Source organism: Ceratotherium simum, chromosome Y (genome assembly GCF_057802395.1).
Source record: "Ceratotherium simum simum isolate JZ-2026a chromosome Y, ASM5780239v1, whole genome shotgun sequence".
NCBI classification, from domain to species: Eukaryota; Metazoa; Chordata; class Mammalia; order Perissodactyla; family Rhinocerotidae; genus Ceratotherium; species Ceratotherium simum.
This window is the reverse complement of record NC_141941.1, coordinates 6,090,077-6,111,146: the sequence shown is the minus strand read 5'-3', so window position 1 is coordinate 6,111,146 and position 21,070 is coordinate 6,090,077.

Genomic DNA, 21,070 nt, shown 5'->3' with positions numbered 1-21,070 from the left:
GTAAGGTAAGGATCTACTTTCATTTTTGCATATGGCTATCCAGTTTTCCCAACACCATTTGTTGAAGAGACTTTCTTTTCCCCATTGTATGTTCTTGGCTCCTTTATCAAAGATTAGCTGTCCATAGATGTGTGGGTTTATTTCTGGGCTTTCGATTCTATTCCATTGATCTGTGTGTCTGTTTTTGTGCCAGTACCATGCTGTTTTGGTTACTATAGCTTTGTAGTATATTTTGATATCAGGAAGTGTGATACCTCCAGCTTTGTTCTTTTTTCTCAGGATTCCTTTAGCTATTCCGGTCTTTTGTTGTTCCATATGAATTTTAGGATTCTTTGTTCTATTTCTGTGAAAAATGTTGTTGGAACTTTGATAGGGATTGCATTGAATCTATAGATGGCTTTAGGAAGTATGGACATCTTAACTATGTTAATTCTTCCAATCCAAGAGCACGGAATATCTTTCCATTTCTTTGTGTCTTCTTCAATTTCTTTCAGAAATGTTTTATAGTTTTCGGTGTACAGATCTTTCACCTCTTTGGTTAAATTTATTCCTAGGTATTTTATTCTTTTTGTTGCAATTGTAAATGGGATGGTATTCTTAATTTCTCTTTCTGCTACTTCGTTGTTAGTGTACAGAAATGCAACTGATTTTTGTATGTTGATTTTGTATCCTGCAACTTTACCATATTCGTTTATTACTTCTAAAAGTTTTCTGGTGGATTCTTTAGGGTTTTCTATATATAAAATCATGTCATCTGCAAATAGTGACAGTTTCACTTCTTCCTTTCCAATTTGGATCCCTTTTATTTCTTTCTCTTGCCTGATTGCTCTGGCTAGGACTTCCAATACTATGTTAAATAGGAGTGGTGACAGTGGGCATCCTTGTCTGGTTCCTGTTCTTAGAGGGATAGCTTTCAGTTTTTCACCATTGAGGATGAAAAACTCTGATTTTTCTCCCCTCACCAACAATGTAGTAAGATATTCCATTTTAACAAAAAATGATTGTAAAGGCATTTTTTTAGAAAGGAGGCAAAGATCGATTTCTGTTTCATTTTTTTCCCAGAATCTTATTCACAAATACATTTCACCTATTATGCATTTCAGCAAAACAATGGAGAAGAAATATATTTTCTTCACTTTTTTGAGGGGGAAAAAAAAGAAACCTGGAGGCTATTAAGAAGGATAGCAATGACTGGAAACATAAAAATGAAACTATCCTCTTTTATAAAAATGATTGTCCTGATCATGTTATATATTGGTATTTCAAAAGAAATGTTACCCAATAGAATTATATTTTACCTGACTGTTCACAGCTCTCATTTCATTTCTGATATATCTTATAGTTATCTCTGGAAGAAAATGGTCTTTTGGAAATATACATGAGATCAAGTGCTGAATTTGCAGAGATGGGTGATTTTGACCAGAATAAATTCATAATAGCATAATAAGTTTCAAATAGATGGGCTGATACTTGCTTTGATATCTATACCTTTTCTCCACTCTTTGGCATCTAATGACATTTATGGAAAGTTTCACTGGCTGATCTAAATGCTCGTATTCTAAAGTGATTCAAGTTTAAATAATTTAAAGCATATAAGTAATGATGTGAAAAGCAATTCCGTCATTGGAAAACCCCGTTGGTAAGTAGTTTTTGGTTCCAAATGACTTTGAATAAGCATATTCCATAAAGCTCTTGCCATATAGAAACATCATCTCATAATATTTTAACAAAAATAATTTGATATTAAGGGAAGCAGATGGTAATGGAGTGCTTCCCGTGTGCAGGCACTGAAGACTAGAGGAGTGTGGGTCGAAATTTGCATTAGAAGCAGAGACAAGATTCCAACACTTGTCTCTCTGGCACCAAAACCTGTGACCATTTTTTGTTTTTCATCAAATAATATCAAGAGGCAGCATGACATGGCAGTCAAGACCAAAGGCTGTGGAATTAAAGTAATGTGGGTTTCCTTCCCAGCAGTGCCACTCACCATCTCTGGGACCTTGGGCAGACCTAAACCTGGGTTCCTCACAGAAAAAGGGCCAACTTTTCTGAGTGCCAACATCATTAAGTTATCATGAGAATCAGATGGCATAAAGCATGGCAAATTGGCTGCACAGTGCCCTGCATATGGTGAACTTCCCATAAATGCAAGCCATATTTACTACCCCATTACATTTTGGTGGGGGCAGGGTTTCCTGCTGTATCCTCACGTGGTCTTTCTCTGTGGGCATGCATCCGTGGTGTCTTTCTCTGTGCCCTAATCTCTTCTTGTAAAGACACTAATATTGGATTAGGGCCCACCCTAATGATGTCATTTTACCTTAATTACCTCTTTAAAGCCCCCATCTCCAAATACAGTCATAGTCTGAGATACTGGAGGTTACAGCTTCAAAATATGAATTTTAGGGACACAATTAAGCCCATCACAGTATGTGTGTGTCTATCTTAGGACCATCAATGCAAGATGTTTTTTTCAGGCTGCCAAGTTTTAAATGCAGCCCCTTAATCTTTCCTAATTCCATCAGGGGAATATCTGGGGATATCTGAAATAGAGGTTAAGAACTCTATCTCAAAATTTGTTATTTAGTGTACCCTATAGGAAGTTAGGGAACTGATGGTGACTCCTAGGAATTCCTGTGGGTCTTTAGTTGGAAAAACTCAACCACCTCCATTGCATCACCATGGATGCATTATTTTCCTGAGGAGAGAGGCACTTGTTTATTCAGACTTTTAGAACCTCCTTGCGTCATGCTTTGTACGCATTAACTCAATCATGTATTCATTCATACAAAAATGTTTATTGGACTCTGTGTCCGGAGTGGTCCTGCTCTAAACTCAGGGGCTTGCAGCAGTGAGCAAAACACACATGTGTGCGCAGGTGAACACACACATACACACACGTGGTGAGAAGGACCAAGGAGAAAATTTATGGAGTGTATGAGGACAGGAAGCTTAGTGGAGAAGATGATGGTCTGTTTTATAGAGTGTGGCCAGACAAGTCCTTTCTGATAAAATGACATTGGAGCCCAGACCTGAGGAAAGTTAAAGAGTGAGTCAAGTGCGTATCTGGAGAGAGAGCTATGGGCAGAGGAGTCTAAAAGGAAAGTCTCGTAGGTAGGAGGAAGCTTGGCTGATTCAAGAAATAGTAAGGGGGTAGCTGAACTGAGTGAACGAGGGTGCACGTCCTAGGAGATGAGGTTGGAGACAGTGGTGGGGCATAGACCCATCGCCTAGAGGCTCATTGCCCATTGTAAAGCCTTGACTTTTGTTCTGGGAGAGACAGGAAGCCACTGGTAGGCTTTGAATGGAAGAGAGTCGTGCTCTGACTTGATCTTAAATCAATTAGTGCTTTGTGAAGCATCTCTGAATGCTGTGTGAAGAATAAACAGGGTGGGACAGAATCAGGAACCAGTTACGGAGCCACTTGAGTAAAAGGGAAGATGTGAAGGAGGGGAGGTAGAGGAAAAGGTCAGATTGAGGGTATATTTTCAAAGTAGAGCCAAGCCTCTCAGGAGTTGAGAGAAAGTCTACTTCAGCTCACTCGAGTGGAACTACCCCCTCTCAGTGCAGTGAATGGCGATGCCTCCCTCATGGCTTCAGAGTGTGGTGGAGACATCAACCAGGTGGGTGCTCATTGGCCTCTAGGTGTCAGGAGGAGGATGGTTGGAGGGATGGCTCTGATGTCCAAAATATGTAGGGGAAACAAAGCCTTTTACTTGAGGACACCATCTTATGTTCTTTCTATCTTCTCTATAGATTTGCTTGCTTTTACCAGACAAGTTATTGGATCTTCCAATAACCTTCCCACTACTCTATTTTCCAATATGTGGAAATATTTTCCAATATATGGATCTTGTAAGCTAATCACCACATTATGGTTGACAAATGCAGAAAGCATGGCCTTCTCACAGCCCAGCAAGGGTAAAATTTATCCATAATTTGCAAGACAATTCCTAAATTTTCATGCCATAAATTGTTACGGCTCTATGCTGTTTAGAAGAGATTTGAATTATAGGATTGCATTATCGGAAACTCGATAAATATCAAGTTAAGTAATGTTTTTTCCAAAAAATTAGAGTGATTGGCTATATACCAGATACTTTATAGACAGCTATATTTTACTTGAATCAATAGCATGTTCCATGAAGCTGACTGGATGGTTTTGCCATTGAGGTTCATTATTTCCTTTTCTTACGGTAGTGTGGTAGCCAGTTCATCTGCACATCCCTAAAGTTAGTAAGGCTTGCTTTACCATAGTCCTCAAATTAGTGGGGATTGGGCTAAGTTGTTTCAAGCAATGAGAATAAGTGAGATCTAGGAGAAGAGACAATAAATCAAGGGTCAACATAGCCACCACAACAAATGTGCAGTGTAACCCGATTCTTTTGTAAGATTTTTCTGCAGAATTCTTTTGGGGGAGAAAATCAGCTTATTCATTACAGTTCCAAGATTTTCTCTGCTCTTGCTGACATAGCCTATTAGCAACCCTGATTATGTTCTAGAGACTTAACGGAAATTCTGGTTTTCATCGTGTTTGCAAAATGTTTCTTGTAGAGCAAATTGCCTGCTGAGATGGCAGCCTGCTGAAGTAATATAATGTTACTCTGATTAAGCTGATTAAAAGCTGTATGTTTTGACACACACTGGGAAAGGCTAAGCTACTAGAATTGTAGACAATAACGAAACAGAGCTTGGGCTTGTTCGAAGTCACACTAAATCATGATCCCTCTTCACAAAGATTACAACGACATTTTGAGATTATTTTCTCATCTAAATCTGGATTTTGTAAGACAATGTACATACACATTTCAAAAAGCATCACTCACAGTACAATGGTTCAGAAGATGGTTCACATGCCCAACTTTTTAATAAAATATGTTCTGTGCCATTAACTCACATTTCTTAGGTTTAGACTGTAAAGACTATCCTTCAGGGAACTGGGGCCTCCCCTAGAACCCTTTCAGCTCTCTCAACAGCTGTCACTGGTAGCAGGGCTGGCCATGGGGATTGTTTGCATCCTTAATGAGGTTGCTGGACATTTAGCACCAGATGCAGATAATCATGCACTCTCTATTTAAAAAAAAGACCAAGCATTTCTTTTTTATTATAAAAACAGGATAAAATTTACTGAAACACTAGATTTGCTGGCTTTAAGCAAAGTTAAGAAATAAAAGCCTGTAAGAACCTAAGTACTGGGTAAATAGTTAACCTAATGAACCTAAATTTTTATCAACTATTTCTTAACTTCAGTCTGGGTTTCTTTTCTCCTTCTGATTAACCATTAACTTACACCAGAGGTGGCACCTGCCCAGAGCTGTCCTTGATGTCTCTGTAAGGGAAAGCCATTTCTTTGTACTAAGTAGCTATTTTTTCTCTTCTTTCTTTCCCTTTCCTTTGCAGAATAGTGGAGCAAGAAAAACACCAATGTTTTTGCAAACCTCTAAGATGCTGGGCCCACATCCTCAATAGGATGTGGCTTTCCAAAATGGAAAAGCATTTCCCAGCACTCTCTCAGCTCTTCATTGACTGAAACCATTTGGAAAAAGCAGTGACACTCATAAAGCACCTCAGAGTTCTTGATAATGGTTGTCCTACTTTATCCTTGAAACGACCTTTTACGAAAGAGAGAACGGGTGTTATGATCTCTATATTCCAAAATAAAATATGGGCAGAGAGACTATACAGTTAGGCAAAGTCCAAAGTCCGTACATCTATCAGTGGGGTGAAGGATCTGGTAGATTTGGTCTTTGGATGCCTCATTTGGAAAGTTTCCTAATACTACGTATTCAAATCACAAATTCATTTCTTTACTTTGTTCTACAGTTTCAAGATCTATCGCTTTCAAGCTTTGGTTAAGTTACTCCTGCACCCACCAACCTAAGCAGATATAAACACTTCTATGGGCTGAGTTATGGCCCCCAAGTTCATATGCAGAAGCTCGAACACCCAGTATGTCCCTGTTTGGAGATAGGGCCTGTGAGGAGGTCATAAGGGTTAAATGAGGTCATTTGGGTGGGTTCTAATCTGACAGGACTGGAGCCCTTACAAGAAGAACAAGAGTCACCAGCATCTCTCTCCATGTGAGGATGCAGTGAGGAGACAGCTGTTTGGAAGCCAGGAAGAGAGCTCGCATCAGACACCAAACCATGCTGATCTTGATCTTGGACCTTCCAGCCCGTAGAACTGTGAGAAAATAAATTTGTGTTGTTTAAGTCGTGCAGTCTGTGGGATTTTGTTACAGCAGCCCAAGTATACTAATACAAACACAATAGTACAATTTCAAAAGTTGTCAACCCTTTTTTTAATCTCATATACAAAAGTCATACATTTATATATATGTAAAGTGTATATAGAAAGTGTTTTCAGTTGTGCTAGATAGAATAATGGCCCTCAAATACATCCATATCCTAATCCCTGAAACTTGTGAGAATGTCACCTTATGCGGCAAAAGGGAATTTGCAACCAACTTGACAGCCAGCCCTGATGGCCTAATGGTTCAAGTTCTAAGCTCTCCATTTCAGCGGCCCGGGTTCAATTCCCAGTTGCAGAACCACACCAGCTGTCTGTCAGTTGCCGTGCCTGTGGCAGCAGCTCACATAGAAGAACTAGAAAGACTTATAACTACGATATACAACCATGCTTGGGGCTTTGGGGAGAAGAAAAGAAAGTTAACAACCTTGAGCTGGGGAGATTCTTCTGGGTGATCTGGGCTGGTCCAATATCCTCACAGGGGTCCTGATAAGAGAGAGGCATGAGGGTCAGAATCAGAGGAGACATGACAGCAGGAATAGAGGTTGAGTGATGGGAGGAAGGGGCCATAAGCCAGGGAATGCAGGTGGCCTCTACAAGCTGAAAAAACAAGAAACTGGATTTTCCCCTCGAGCCTCCAGAGGCAGCACAACCTTGCCAGCATCCTGATTTTAGCCTAATGAGACTGATTTTGGACTTTTAACCTACGGAACTATAAGATGATAATAAATGTGTGTTGTTTTAAACAACTAAATTTATGCAAGCTGCTAAAGCAGCAGTAGGAAAATAAGACATCATTCTAAAAGGAAACTTTAGGAGTAGAATTATTAAACTAACATATGAGAAGTAAAACTGAGTTCAGAAACAACTTGGAAGGTTTGAGAATCAGTGGTTGCAAAGTCTCATCTACAAAGAATCAGGCATCCATGGGTTTTCAATGAGCACGGAAAAAAATAATTTTAAAATCCTAAATGTATGTTCATATGTCTCTTTAGAAAGAAAAAATTTAAAACCTTTAATGGTCATTTTTTTAATTTTGCAAGCAGCAGAAGAAAATATTGCTGCATGTATATACACATTTTGAAGCAAAATACAGTGGTAGGAGAAAAGTCAAGAGAACATATATTATTCATTGGCATGACCAAACTATCTAATTTTTGCTTCCTCAGTCAACAGGAAGAACCTATATGTTGCTGCTTCATGCAGTTAAAGAAAGATGCGCCCTCTTGATTATTTTGGATATTCAGCACATTGGGACCTTGTAACTAATATGAGTCTGTTCTTTCGTGGATATTTTAAAGTCAGCAGGAAGTTATTTGAGAGGAAAGACAGCATTTTTAACATTTCAGGTAATTTTTCCGACCTTGGGAGATTTGCACTGGTAAAATAAATGCCTTTTGAGAAAGACTAAAGAGCTAGTTATATGGTCTTTTACAGGAGACTGAAAGAAAACGATCCTTGGAAAACGAAGGTCAGAGGTCAGAGCCTTTCAATCTTGAATCCGAAGTTTGCGTTTCTCCCTGTTTTGGGCTCCATCAGTTCCCCGGAGCCTGCCGTTACTCCACATCCGTATCAACCGTGACTTCCTCCATAATGGGTCAGCCCTTTGCGTATATTTCAGTCCAGCTGCTGAATGCTTCTCATTGCATTGTGGTGATAATTCTCAGTATTTTTCCCCCTGCTGCTCCTAATTGCATCAGCAATTAGGGAACAGGGTCTGGGTCTGATCATCTAGATGTTGTTTTTTTCTGTTTTTCTCTACTGCAAGTGTGTGTACAGTGTTTGGTAGACAGTAGGCACTCAACAATGTTGGTCAATGTCTCCTTGTTCCTGATCCCTGCAGGTCTGTGTGGGCCCCTGGCACCATTCACTGCTCAGGGAGCCTGTCTCCCCAGCCCTGCTCTTGGGACCTGTCTGCCCCAACAAGTGTTACACACTGACTTTCTTCCACATCAAGACCAGGGCTCCTTAGAGGGCACCCCGTTGTGGCCCTGGTGCTGTGCTGTGCCCAACTCAGAATAACTCAGTGATGTCTACCTTCATTCTCTTGCTTAAAATTCCCAGCTCTTCTTCTCACTCTTGTACCTTCCAATGAGATCATTTCATCAAACCTAACAACAAGACAAAAAAAAGCAGTGTTTCAGATAATACGCTGTTCAGACATTCAGAGAAGATTGAAGATGCAGTCATGGTCCTCTCCTCTCCAACATACACATTTTTGAAGTATAAATTGATCGTAAATTTCAATTCCAGTGAGAGGAAAAGGTAAGCTCTGGGGACACTGAGGGAGTGACGAGGTTTTGAACACGTGAAAGGTCTCGTGGTCCCTCGTTGCCGTAGCAGATACTGCCTGTCCGTCAGGCCTGGACTGTAGAGAGAGACACAGTGGGGCACCCAGATGCTGCCTGTCCGTGAGGCCTGGACTGTAGAGAGAGACACAGTGGGGCACCCAGATGCTGCCTGTCCTTCAGGCCTGGACTGTAGAGAGAGACACAGTGGGGCACCCAGATGCAGCTGCTGGCAAGCTGGGGATGGGGCCCACAGGAACGGGGAGCATACTCCAGGCATTCCATTCTACCTTGTGGGAACATCCCAAACTGAGAAGAAATATGCCAGGGATTTCTTGAGATCAAATTTAGGAATCCAAATGCAAGCTCTATAAACAGGTACTCCTTAGAAGAGCCCTCTTCGTGATTCCTACTGGGCCTGTCTAGGTGTAGAGAGAGAAGCCAACACTTTTACGGTCATTTCTTTCTTGAGGACCAAAGACTTTTCAGATTGATCTCAGTGTTGGTGCCCAAACCATCTTAGCTATCTAGATAGAGAGATAGAGAGAGAGAGAGACAGAGATAGATAGATAGACAGATAGATAGATAGATAGATAGATGATAGATAAAGATAGATATCAACCTATAGATTGATATGTTGATATATATAGATATAAATCTATAGGTTGACATCTATCATCTATCAATCGGTTTATAATCTGTAGATAATTAATATCTATAAATATTGATATATATTAAATAATTTATAATTAATATAAATATAATCTATAGATATATGAGATATTATAGATATCTGTCTCTACATAGAGAAGATACATGTATGATATATATATATATCTATAAATCTATACCTCTCTCTATCTATCTATCTGTCCTAGGATTTCTGCTTCTCTACTTGAATCCTCATTTATACACATATGATATTGTCCAGGTGAGCTAAGCAATACAGAAGCTGTAAATGTGCATAAAATGAGTTCGGGGAAATGACCATTTTATGACTGAATCATTGAAAATTCACCCTAAACAATGAGCAAGTCATCCCAAGCAGGTGACTCACTGAATTTCCTCTTTGTCCGTCGTTGCAGCTGGTAGGTATCCCATGAGATCAGATGTTGGCAGTCCCCTTTTTGTTTTGATTCATGGAAATTGCATATGACTGCCTTCTTGGGGTGTTTCCTTAGAAACTGACATAGAGAAAAGTTGGTTCATGTGTGGTGAAACCAACCACTTGGCTCAGCGTGGTGTGTCCTCCTGAAAAGGAGAATAAATTAGCCTTGAGGACGGTCTTCCAGAGACATCAGGACAAACAGTGAAATAAAAAGATACGAAACTACTGATTTATGAAATAAGAGAGCTTCAAATACTTTGTAGGTTTTTGGAGCTGAGAGAATCTTAGTGACATATAATAAAATGCAATTATTTTATAGTCAAAGGGCTGTAACAAGGTCAAGGGATTTTTTCAAGTTGATGCACCTGGCTAACAGCAGTTTTTGTTGTTAGCACCGTTGAGTGGCTTCTGACTCCCAGCGCGCCCGTGGACAGCAGAGCAGAACCCTGCCCGGTCTTTTTGCGCCATCCTCTCACCTTCTGGCGCTCTATCAGACAATGCTCTGCTGCTGTTCATAGGGTTTTCATGGCCACTGTTTTCGGAAGTGGGTGGACAGGTCCTTCTTCCTAGTCTGTCTGAGTCTGGAAGCTCCGCTGAAACTTGTCCACCGTGGGTGACCTGCTAGTGTTTGAAATCCTGGCGGCAGAGCTTTGAGCATCACAGCAACACACAGCCACCACAGTATGACAACCGACAAATGGGTGGTGTGGTTCCTTGACAGGAAAAGGAACCTGGGCTGTGGGAGTGAGAGTGCGGGATCTTGACCACTAGCTCACCAGAGCTGGCTCTGGTAGCTGTACCGCAGTAAAAAATTTAGGTATTATGATGTCCACCCAACACCATCTCTATTAAACTGCATTGCTTCTAGTAATTTGTCTATTATTTGGTATTCATGGTATCAGTACTTTGGAAGTGGAGGCGGAGAACTTGTTCTTTAAAGCCAAATACTTTAGAATGGGCTGCAATTTAACTATAGAAACCAGAGTCAACGTATTTTAATCCTCCTTAACCCAGCCTCTTGCATTGACAAAACTAGGCACTCTTAATACAAGGAATATTGGTGTTTTATGAGTTATCTTAGCTGTGTGAACTAAGGGAGGGGGAAATGAAATGATATAGCATCAGAACGGAGACTGCATGGCATAGAATGCTTCCTGACATTGAGGTCGCCTCTTGGACCTCTGCTCCAAAATGTCTGCCTCGTCCTCCCACACTTCTTACCTCTTTCTTCCCCAAAGATGCTTCCTTTACTAACTGTAGTGCAGCCTCTTATTTATCTTATTATACATATGAATAAAGCTTCTGTGGACATTCTTATACAAGTCTTTTGTGTACCCATGCTCTCATTTCTCTTGGGTGTATATAGCTAGTGGTTGAATTGCAATGTAAATATCCATCCAAAGGAAAATGGCTAGAGAAGACGTGGTGTGCTCATCCAATGAGCGCGTGAATGTTGGCGACAACAAGGATGAACGATGGATATAAGCAATACCACAACTGAATCTTGAAAGCGACCGGTTGCGAAAGAGAGCCTGTTCTTGCAGCCCATCTGCTGGAAGACAACAGGTAGCGAGTCAATGCAGAGGGCAGATGGAAGTTCTCCGGCACTCAGGTGTCATCCACAAAGGAAAGCTCTTCAGGAAAAGGAGATCAAAGATGCCAGACTCCCCAAGGCGAGAGCAAAACAGTGCAGCCAGGCTGTGAAATGTTGCTGAACATAAACAAGTCAGCTTGTCGATGGTGACTGTCTTTTTTTTCCCCTCCTGCTTTTCATGATTTAAAATAAAGCCTGATTAGCATTTCGACCCATGGGTTGGTTTTTCCAAAGAGACGACAAACCGCAACCTTCAACTTTACTTTTGATCAGTTCACAAGCCAGATTTCAGCTTTCACAGTGGTAAAAGAAAGCAACATGGGAGGTTTATGATTCCACTTTGGTGCTGTGCTAACAGCCAGGACAACTGCTGGTGGTTTCTATTCAATGCAGGCGCCAACACTGTGTGTATTTGTGTCAAGGGCGGAAACCCTGGAGACATTCCTTTCAGTTGTCATAATCACGTCCTTCTTATTTGATCTCTCTCTCCAGTAATACATAGAATTTTTCAACCTTTCTTCAGCCCTCTAGTATTTGTTCCTTGGACCCTAAAGATGACACCCACCTTCTCCGCCTGCCTGCCCTTTACGGAAAATTACGACTGCTTTTCGGGCCATGCATCTTCCTGCTATCTTTCTGCCTTCCTCCATACAGTTCCTTTAATTACATTTTTTTATTTTGAGGTATTCATAGATGCAATGCAAGTGTAAGAAATAATGCAGGGAGATCCCAAGTCTCCTTCACCCATTTCCCCCCAGGGTCACATCTTGCAGAACTGCAGTCCAATGGCACCACCAGGAAACTGACATCCACCATCATATTTCCCCAGTTCTACACGCACTCATTTGAGTGTTTGTGTATAGATCAATGCAATTTAATCACTTGTATAGTCATTCATCAATCAAATTTTGACTTTAGTTCACTTACCACTGTAAGTCTCTGTAAGTTCAATCAATGTGTCAAAATTTGCCCAGACTCTCAGGGAGCCTAATTCCTGTTTCCATTCAGTTTTTTGGATAGATGTGAATATTTTGGGGTTCTGAAATCCTTTCAATGAACCAGTAGTCAGCACTTTCTTGAGAAGGATTCTGAGAAGGTGCAGAGAGTTACTGGAATTTGGAGTCAAATATCTTAATAGTGAACCCTCACACATAAATTTCCCAACCATCTTTCACTGTGATCCACATTATCCTATTTTTGAATTATGCCACAGTCTGATTTTGGGCTTTGAAATAACAAAAATATAAATGTAAATAAATCTGTTGATAACTGAGGACAAACATTTAGGAAGTGGTGGAGGAGATTCCTCACCATTTGATTTCATTCTATGTCAAAGCCCCAAATTATAAAAGGGACAGGCTCTATAATAAAAAACATTTTATGGGCCGGCCCCGTGGCTTGGTGGTTAAGTGAGCGTGCTCCGATGCTGGTGGCCCGGGTTCAGATCCCGGGCGCGCACCGAGGCACCACTTCTCTGTCCATCCTGAGGCCGAGTCCCACATACAGCAACTAGAGGGATGTGCAGCTATGGCATGCAACTATCTACTGGGGCTTTGGGGGGAAAAAATAAAAAAATAAATAAAATCTTAAAAAAAAAAAAAACAAAACATTTTAAAGAGACAATATCTGAACATATATGTAGGACTTTCTTTGCCAGCCCAGCAGGAAATTTCCTGAACATGCCAGAGGGATAAAATGTAGTATGTGAGAAACACCTCCCAAGTTAAGGCAGTCTTAAGTTGTAATAAATTGTGTGTAAAAGGTGGGGAGACATCTGTGGGGAGTAAGTGATGGCTTTAGCCAAAGTTGAGAGATTAGAGTCCTCCTACGGACAGAGAGTGACTCTAATAATTTCCTTTGCTCAGGAGAGGTGAGAGGCAAAATCCCAACCACAGACGTGGGAGCCTGGAAAGAGAACCACATCCTCACAGGAGTAGAATGCTAGGAGGAAGTTGTACATAATGATCCACATTAATACCACTTCTCTGATTGTTTCTTGTTCCAGATGAGTCATTTTAACCACTTCCTGGTGAAACAGCTCAGATTGCGTTCCAATGGAGCCAAGTGGGGAGCCAAACAATTTTGGCAAGTCTGTTACTGCCCACCTGACCCAGCACTCCGAAATCAGTGTGCTGTCTTAAGGTACAGGGAAACCAAGCCATTGTGTCTGCCCAGGTGTGTGTGTTTGTCTGTTGGGCATAGGTGGAGTTTAGGAAGAGAAAATACTCTATGTATAGGAAAACTTTCCACAGTCATAAAATAATTATTACATCAAGAATAGCAGCTATACAGGGTTATGCTTTAATGATTGAAATGGAACTGTATGGATCAAGCAGTCCAAATTTCTGGGAACAATTCCTCTAATGGACAAAAAAGAGGTTGACAGAATCAATAATAGTCTCTAGGCGTATAACATATATAGGACTCAAATGGTCTTTTAATTATATGTCCCCTTGACTCCTGAATCCACCGTGTAAATATATCTTCCTTGTTCCATCAAGATTACAGCCTCCCTCCCTGAGGCTCTTTGGAGAAATAACAGTTCAGACATCCTGTATCTCAGCTTTAAGGAAGGGAAAGATCTTTCTGGATTTCCCTTTCTTCCAGCAGCCAAACTAGCATGTCAGAAGCTTTTCTTTGCACACACAAGAAGCAAAAACTTCCCACCAAAGACAAGGCCTGGATTCGCTTGGCCAGTTGCATTCTGAGCTGGGAGGTAGATAATCTTTCTTCTGAAGCTCTTGACACAGAGCAAAGCTCCCCTTTTCTTCATGTCTGGTTTCTCCCCGCTGTGAGCAGAGATAAATCTCCTACCTACCTCACAGCTGAACTGTGAGTTTTGAATCACATAACGGGGACCGAAGTGCCAGAATGCCAACCTGGAAAGCTCCATCCAAACGGAAAAGGATGATTCTTCTTTTCATTGGCACGATCCTTGGAACTTGTAGAAGGTAACGGTTAATAAAAGCTCATGAAGCTGTGGCTCGTAATTTGAGAATGTCAACAACCGCCAGCATTTTTGTTCTAGTGCTCCAAGTGGCATCGAGGAACAATGAACCGGTTTCCTCCTGTGTCGGTGCTTACATTCTCAGTTTACAGCATGGCGGTGCCAGCCTCTGCCCCACATTATCAGGAGACTCAAGAAACTCGGACACATTCTTTGATGTCTTCTTGGCGTGGGGGCCTGGAATAGTTTTGCCTCTTAGTCTGGATTCCCTTTCAGTTCAGCAAACACAGTCAGCTCCTTCAATAGGGATTTTGCCTGATTCTAAGACTTTGCAGGTCACGCTGGGCAGACGTGAATCACAGGGTAGAGATAAAGTTAAATCAAGATACACACTATTGTCGCTGTGGGCTTGGCAGAGTGAGCAGGAGAGAGTTTTAAAACAAGACGCTTGGTCCTTTTATTTTTTCTCAGAAAATAATTTATTTCAGATGCTACCTTTTTAGGTTATATTTAAGGAAAGGATTTCTGAATGGAGGGATGCTCCTCTTAAAATTTCCCAGGAGAGACTGGACCATGGATTTGGGATTTTGAAAATATCTTGGGGAGTATTGCTTCTCATTTTGGAACTTTTCTGGCAAAATACCAGCCACCTACTTTCTTAGAGAAAAGGGCCTCTCTTGGGGCCCCGGAAAGAGAGTGGGTAGAAGGCAGTCGTTATTAAGTCGGAAAAAAAGGATGTGTTAAGGATAACTTTAGCTAATAGCTTCTTTAAAAGGTTTAAGGAAATAAAAGAGGTCTGTTTGCTGAGCTGAAAGTAAATCACTCTTACACTTTAACAAATACAGTTTCCCATTCCAAGAAGATGCCCCAGAATATAGAAATACTCACTGGTATGAATAAGAGTTTGTTTGTGTAAAATTAAAGTTAAGGGGAAAAGGAAGAAAAAAACATGGTCTGGACAGGTTACTCTTCTGCAAATGAACTTAACTGTTGGAACAGAACCACATCATGACTAGGGGATGTATCTTTCTACCCAGGACACAGTCTCTTCTTCTACCCTGGGATGCCAATCTCAAGACTGACAAGGGTCGATTTGGGGTCTTCTAACTTCATCCAAGCCTTGGGCAACCCTGAGCTGACAAGCAAAACCATCACAAGTTTTAGCTGACGCCAACACTACTGCCTGGCCCATAAAAGCTGTGACTGTCACAAAGCCACCAACACAAGCGCTGTACAGGCTAAAAAGATCTAATTATTTTAAATGCAGTGGAACGTTTTTCAGTGTGGCCAGTAGCCCCAGATTTGGATATTTTCAATAACTTCAATTTTGGATATTTTAAAGTAATTTATTTTTCCTTTGCTTTTCCCAGCTAACATCCTGAAGGATGTCTTTGCTTGCGTTTGTTTAGCTCACAATTTTATTTTATTTATTTATTTATTTTTAATTTATTTTTTAATTTAATTTATTTATTTTAATTTATTTATTTAATTATTTAATTATTTAATTAATTTAATTATTTATTTTAATTTATTTATTTATATTTAATTTATTTATTTTCCCCCCAAAGCCCCAGTAGATAGTTGTATGTCATAGTTGCACATCCTTCTAGTTGCTGTATGTAGGACGCGGCCTCAGCGTGGCTGGAGAAGTGGTGCGTCGGTGCGCGCCCGGGATCCGAACCCGGGCCGCCAGCAGCGGAGTGCTCGCACTTAACCGCTAAGCCACAGGGCCAGCCCTGTTTAGCTCACAATTTTAGTGTAACGTCTTTGTTTATACCCTGGTCAGGGGTTTTTCTGCAGAATTTTTCTGTAAAGTGCTAGCTAGTAACAGCTTAGGCTTTGCAACAGATCTCTGTTGCAACTACTGGATTCTGCCATTGTAGCATGCAAACAGCCATAAATAGTACACAAATGAATGTGACTGTGTCGCAATAAAACTTTATTTAGTAAAACAAGTGGTGGGCCAGATTTGGCCCACAGACTGTAGATTGTTGACCCTGCCCCAGAAGCTGATGTTGTCCAGGTATGTTGAGTCTAGGGTCCTGAGCATTGGGATAACACCTTAAAGCAGGGGTTGACAAACTATGGCCGGTGGGCCAGCCAAATCTCACCAGTTTATCCAGTGAAATGTTCCACAATGAGTGAAATAAATGTAGCGAACTATAGCAACATGTAACAATATCTTAGAAACCTGATACTAAATTAAAAAGTCAAGTCATTAAACACTGAATACTGAGCATCGTTTTTTAGAAAGCACAGAAGCAAATAAAACTGATCTGCTTTGGTGTTACTATACATTAGTGTCACTGTTGCAGAATTTAACACAAATGGAATCATGCAGTAGGTGCTCTTTTTTTATCCGGTTTCTTTCCCTCTGCATACTAATTTTGAGATTCATCCACATTGTTGCATGTGACAATCGTTTCTTCATTTTCATTGTTGAGTATCTATCAATGTAACACAATTCGTTTGTCTTTTCTCCTGTTGACAGACATTGTTGTTGCTTCCAGATTGGGTCTATTACGAATGAAGCTGCTATGACCTTTGTGCATCCATCTTTGTATGGACACAGACATTATCATTTCTTCTGGTAAATCCTACGAGTGGAATGTTGGACTGTACAGTCGGTGATACGTGTAACTTTTTAAGAAAATGACAAAATTTTCTGCAGTGTGAGATTTTACACCCCCATCAGCCACGTGTGAGTGGCCTAGTTGTGTCACAGCTTCACTAACACTTGCTATGATCAGTCTTTTTAATTTTGATCATTTTGGTCAGTGTGTACTTATACCTCGCTATGGTTTTAATTTGCATTTTCCAATGACTAATGATAATGAGAATTATCAATCAACAGTTTTCTGGAGATGAGGGGGAGAATGGCAGCTACTAAATCCAAAGAGGGATGAAATAACATTTTGGGGTAATGGAAATCTACTCCATCTCATTATGGTGGTTGCTACATGAGTGTATACCCATTAAACCTAATATAGATGCATTTCATTGTACATGAAATAACCTCAATAAAACCAATACAAATATGTGAAATTGATTTGAAAACCCCACAAAACGAAATCTATTTAAGGACAAATACACATGCAATAAAATTCTATTTAAAGAAAACCAAGATAATAGAAAGCCCAAAAATTCAACATAGTGTCTATTGCTGGGAAGGGAAAATATGATGTGATAAAAAAGGAATACAGAGATAAATTTAACTTCATAGGCATTTGGAGGGTACAGAGGTGTTAATTTTATTCTTGTGTTTCATAATTTATACATATACAACACAGATGTTGTTTGAATACATAAAACATTACATAACAAATTCTACTTACAAAAACAAGCTCTCAAGTGTTTGGGTTAGAATCTTACAAGTGGTCGAGTTCCAAGTAACTTATTTAAATCGCACATCTTTGTAGTGTGGGATACGTTGTGGTGGCCAATAATGTCAGGGTCTGGTCTGACAGGACAAGATTGTCCAGAGACAAGCGGCAGGTTTCTGAGGACATACTAAGTTGTCAGTGGGAGTCAATGAATAATTTAAGGCTGAAAGGGCTTATATAATCTAATTTATGTTTTGATAAGATCACCAGGGACATAGAGTAACCTTAAATGCATATTACTAAGTGAAAGAAGTCAATCCAAAAAGGCTACCTACTGTATGATTCCAACTCTATGACATTCTGGAAAAGGCAAAACGATGGAGACAGTAAAAAGATCAGTGGTGGCCAGAGGGCGAGAGAGATGAATAGGTGGAGCACAGAGGATTTTTAGGGCAGTGAAATGACTTAGTATGATATTATAATGATGGACATACATCATTATACATTTGTCCAAACCTATAGAATGTACCACACCAAGAGTGAACACTAAGGCAAACTATGGACTTTGGGTGATTATGATGTGTCAATGGAGGTTCATCCTTGGCAAAAAATGTACCACTTGGTGCCTGATTTTGATAATGGGGGAGGCTGTGCATGAGTGGGGCAGGGAGTATATGGGAAATCTCTGTATCTTCCTCTCAATTTTATTGTAAACATAAAACCACTCTGAAAATATTAAATGTTTTTTAAAAAATCACTAGGGCTGCTAAATAGTGGTTGAGTGGAGTGGAATCAGAGAAATGATTCAGGTGTCTACTGCAGTGTGCCCTTGGGGTGGGTGGTAGAGATGAAGTTGGATAGAAGGGGAAGGATTTGAAAGATATTCTAGAGTTAAAATTCACAGGATTTGCTGATGCTAGGATATAATTTAAAAATACCTCTCGTATGGCACACCTCATCTTCCTCTATCAAGCTTCTATATAGTGCTTGACTTTTGTTAGAATCTACTGGCTAACTTGCTAGGTTATTCTATGAATTCATAACAGTCATTTCTGTCTTCTATTGGTATGAGATTTACAGCACAGGTTTGACAGCTAAAAGGCAGAAATAATAACCAAGTGCCAGTTAGTATTTTGGCTTCTTTTGCATTCTTCTCTGAAGGAATGTGAATGATCAGAGACTTCTATCACTCAAAAATAATCAATTCAAAACTTTCTCTGTAGAGACCACAACACTTGGCTCAACGGTAGAAGAACAATATTTAAATCTGAATTCTGCATATCATAAAAGTCCATCTAGTTATAAAAATGTATTGTCTGGACTTTCATTGGTTAACAAAGCGGTTTTAAAATAAGGGCCAAATTAGTACAAGTAAAGAAAAATGACAGAGCCCACACCCTGCCATATCCTTTTCAGTTTTCCCCCACCTTCAATAACACCACCAGGCATTCCCACCCCGAGGTTTTAGAAGCTTGCACTTTTGGGTCACCGTGCAAGGCTGTCCTGTACTGAGATCCACACTCCAATCGTCTCTTCCAGATGTTCAAGAGAGTCTTTCAAACCCAACATTCAGGTCCCCCAATCTTTAGTCCCTTCTCTCTGGCCTTGGCTTATGATCTATGTTTGAAGAATTTTGGGATGAAATCTGAAACTTTTTAAAGGAAGTTAGTACTTTTTAACTTCATAAGTGAGGACCTGACTGTTTTGTTTTGTTTTTTACAAGGACATTTCAGTTTCAAACCAAGGCATTGAGCCCAGAGAGTGAACATTCAGAGAACACCATCATCCATGCATAAGCTGAGGTTGAAGTGACGGCAGACTGACCTGTATGCTATTAGTGAGGAAAAGACAGGTGTGCAACTTGAAATGCATTCAACTTCCTGTCCTCCTAAGTACAGGCAGTTTACACTCAGGGTTACTAGTTATAAAGCTTATTTTGAATTTGAATGCAGCCAATTCAATAACAAACTATCTCAATGAATAGAGAAGAACTTTTACTGATTGTAGCTTTGTGAACACAACGGGAAGGCACAGTTCCATTTGGATTTCTTCTTCACCAGTTGCTAATGCTGAATGGAAGCATGGCAGGAAATGTATAATCCAACCCTAGCACATGATTAGAAGCAAACGGAGCCCAAACGCCCACCAGGGAATGGGAAAAGTGCAATTTTTTACATTTGTATATGCCTAGACACGTTGATGGTTAACTAAAATACCACACAGTAATGGAAAATATTCTCAAAATTACAAATATTCTACGTAGTGTCAGGAGGGCCCGGGAGAAGATTGAGGATTTGTCTCAATCCTTGCCTCGTATCATCAACAATCAAGGATGCAATGAGCCTGACTTTTAAGATCTGTTAAGAACTCTACGCTTTCTCTCAGTAACTTGTGCTCTTTGTAGGGTGAATGTTCCAGATGCTATGAAATCAAATACTCTTACTGCAATTTGAAATGATGTATTCATTTTTTTAAAAATTTAGGCATAATTTAACTTACAGTAAATTGCACAACTCTTAAGTGTACAGCTCAATGATCTTTAGCTATGTATACACCTGTGCAAACACTACCTAGGTTACAATACAGTACCTTTTCTTCACTTCAACAAATTCCCTTCTTCTCTACACTTACTGCACCAAAGATAGCCTCTATTCTGACTTCTTCCATCATGGATTAGTTTAGACTGATTTTAAATTTCATATAAATGTTTCCAAAATATAGTAACCCATGTATATCGATGGATATCTAGAAATATTCCTATATGCAACATCTATATCTATATTAAGCTTTCCATGAACTTATGCTGATGTCTCCAACTCTAATCTTCTACCACAGGGATCCTTACAGCATCCTCCCTTGGTGGTCTGCAACCTTCCACTCCAACTGGGAGAAACCTGACTCCCACCATCACATCCACTATCCACTTACTTAATTGTTCCAGTATACATATATGGCGCTATCACAACGGTTAACCCACGTCTTTGTGAGATACAACTTTATCAACTAGAGTATAGTGCTCATACATTTTCTTTTTCCTTTAGTCTTAGAGCCCCCACTCATTTCCAAAGTTACTTAGGTCAGCACATTTCCTCCACTCCCCTCAGACAGGCTGTGTCAGATATTTGTAACCCACTTAGATTATTTTGTCACAGTCTGCATTCTCTCCTGTGTCTTCCAACTTCTTATGTGATTTTGGAAAATCTCGTGGATATTAAAGTTCACTCGTTGTGCTGTAAACTTCTATGGGTTTTGTCAAATGCAAAACGTCATGTATCTGCCATTATTTACACTATCATACAGAATACTCTCACGACACTAAAAAGTCCCTGTGCTTCACCTGTTCCATCTACCTCCCCCGCCCCAACCCCTGGAAAGCACTGACATTTTACCATCTCTATAATTTTGCCTTTTACAGAATGCTATATAAATGGAATAATAAAGAATACATCCTTGGAAGACTGACTTCTTCACTTAGCAATATTCATTTAAGATTCATCCATATCTTTTTTGGCTTGACAGCTCACTTTGTTTTTTCAATCGCTGAATAACATTCCGTTGTAT